The sequence below is a fragment of the Alexandromys fortis genome, unplaced genomic scaffold, assembly GCF_014885135.2.
Source record: "Alexandromys fortis isolate MF-2015 unplaced genomic scaffold, M_Fortis_MF-2015_v1.1 scaffold_92, whole genome shotgun sequence".
Taxonomy (NCBI): Eukaryota; Metazoa; Chordata; class Mammalia; order Rodentia; family Cricetidae; genus Alexandromys; species Alexandromys fortis.
This window is the reverse complement of record NW_026067972.1, coordinates 2,742,530-2,744,838: the sequence shown is the minus strand read 5'-3', so window position 1 is coordinate 2,744,838 and position 2,309 is coordinate 2,742,530. Positions and strand designations below refer to the sequence as shown.

The 2,309-nt window shown below is 48.9% G+C and overlaps 1 long non-coding RNA gene across 1 annotated transcript in view; it reads right to left on the bottom strand.

Annotated features, from left to right (window-relative positions):
• Positions 1–582: 582 nt before the first annotated feature.
• LOC126509858 (uncharacterized) overlaps positions 583–2,309 on the bottom strand; it is a 5,220-nt gene continuing 3,493 nt past the window's right edge. The window contains exons 3-4 of the long non-coding RNA XR_007594266.1: positions 1,944–2,229; positions 583–1,186 (exon numbers count right to left, since the gene is read on the bottom strand). This is a non-coding gene — a long non-coding RNA (uncharacterized lncRNA). The remainder of the gene's footprint in view (positions 1,187–1,943; positions 2,230–2,309) is intronic.

Sequence of the window (2,309 nt, the reverse complement as noted above, 5' to 3'; positions counted from 1 at the left end):
CAGATGCAGGGGATTTGCTGAAACGGATCAACACAGCCTTTGGCAGGGAGCTGCAGTATGATCTGGCAAGCAGGGTCCCAGAGAAGGTTCCAAAAGTCACTTTCTCATGGCAAAGATGGGAACGTAGTTTACAGTTCTCCCTTACAGCTACATGAACTCGTCAGTATCCATGATCAGGTAACTCGTAGGAAGACATCTCTGCAATGTTTGTCCCCCCTCTGTGTTGGTAGCATCATACTAACAGCAGCCTTGAGCAGTAAGTGATGGCTACCTCAGATGCTGGGCCAAGGCAAGGAATGTGTGAAAATGTGGAAGATGAATTCCCTTCTCTGTCCTGGGCTTCTCAGACAACAGCACCCGAGGCAAGTCTTAGGCACCTCTGTTGTATAGTGAGTATCATTCTAGGAAGCAGGGGTGGGAGAGGGGGCACGAGGCTAGGAAGCAGGAAGAGCCCTTTATAAGTGGCATTAGCTGTGCCTGACCCGGTATTGTGAGACCACATTTCAAAATGCCTAAAAAAGATCCTCAAAATGGAGCTGCAGGTATAACTCAGGGAAGAGCACTTGCCTGCTGTGTGCCAGGCCCCCCTGAGGGGTTATTCCCAGGAAGGAGGGAGAGAGGCAGAGACTGCGAGTGAGAGCAAAGTGAAGAAGTTACTTTCGTGGAAGAAAGAAAACGTATTAGCCAGATTCTATTGGCAAAAAGAAATGGGAAGGGAGAGTTTAATTCTGTTGTGCTTGAAGACAGAACAGGGTCCAGGGCCATAGAGAACATTCAGGTGCTGGCAGAGGAGTGATGGATGCTATGCACATACATGACAAAAGGGAGGCGGGAGGGACACGTGAACAGGGTACAGGGCACAAGGTGCGGGCTTAGGAGCCCTTTGGCACACCCTCCTACCTGTTTTCTCCCCCCCCCCCACTCTTGGCTTCTCAGATTTTCACATCCATTCTTGTGTGGCATGCTGAACAGCAAGTTTTCTCAGCCTTCTTTGCACAGACACAGTCAAGGTCATCGGGATACAAGCCCCTTGGGCAGCAGCTGTGTGGAACAGTCATGGTTTTCTCTCGGTTAGCCAAGAGGTAGCCCTCTTCTCTGACAATTTTAATAAGTTCACTTCTAGCCGGCCAGTGAAGTCTGCTTCTTCTGCTCATTAATCAGATACACAGGGCTGTCCTTGTGTACCCTGGGAATACAAAAGACAGACACTTCATACCCACGTACGGAAGAAAGTCCCGCTCAGAATGGCGTGCACTGATTCTTGGTAACCTCTTTCCAAACAAGGCCTGAGATGCGTCTCCCAGGTTCCTGTGCCCTTCCAACTGCTGGAGAGATAGTCTGAAGAATGCCCCTGGATACAGAACCTTCTGGAACATTTGGCTGGATTCTAAGGAAATGGACAGCCTATTCATTTAGTCCAGTTCTGGAGAACTTGGGACATTAAATCCCTGGTCTCCACACGTCCCAGCCTTGCAGATTGGCCTGGACCGTGGTAAACAATTTAGACTAGCTGGAGTATGACATGATGCTTCCTTTTGGCTATTTCTACAACTTGACAATGAATGGGAGGAAATCACTTAAGCCCTCGCAGCACTGTCTGGCAGGAGGTGGAATGCCTTGCTTGGCTTCCTGCCCCATCCGTCCCATACCCACAGCTGAGACTGCCGGCCTCCCCCCCTCCACAAGCCCCTTCAGCTCCTAGGCCTAAAAGAGCCCCCATCCCCTCATCAATCTTAGGCCATAACTCCCATCCATCTTCAGGCCAGATTCCAAGGTAATAAATAATAAATAGTCTTCTCATCTCTGAACATGGTCTGGCTTCTCAGACGAAGTAGACACAAATCAACACTATTGGCAAGGGTCTATTTCCTATCCCCATGTGAGAAAAGGTTTGCAGGGACCCTGGTCCTCAGATTCCAAGGAGTTGGATGTTAGGGGCTTACCTAGAGTCAACAAATGTGTACGGAGGACTTGGCTGAGAGAGTAGGAAAGGAACCCGATGCGTTATCCACTTTGTGCTTTGGATCGATACGCTGAACCATAGGCAAGCCTATCAGTTGAAACGCAGGTATGCCTTCATCCTGCGGACAACATGGGACTGGGGCAGGCCAGGCTTGCTGCACAATCCCATCTTACCCGTGTAATTAAACTTTCTCTGTGTACTTCATATGTGCTCATCCCCGCCTTCCTTTAAACACGGCCTTCTCTCTCCATACATCTTTTGTTTGCCTGTTTGGGACAGATTGATGAGCTCACAACCTAGCTCCTCTCTTTTCTTTTTTTTTTTTTTTTTTTTTTTTTTTTTCGAG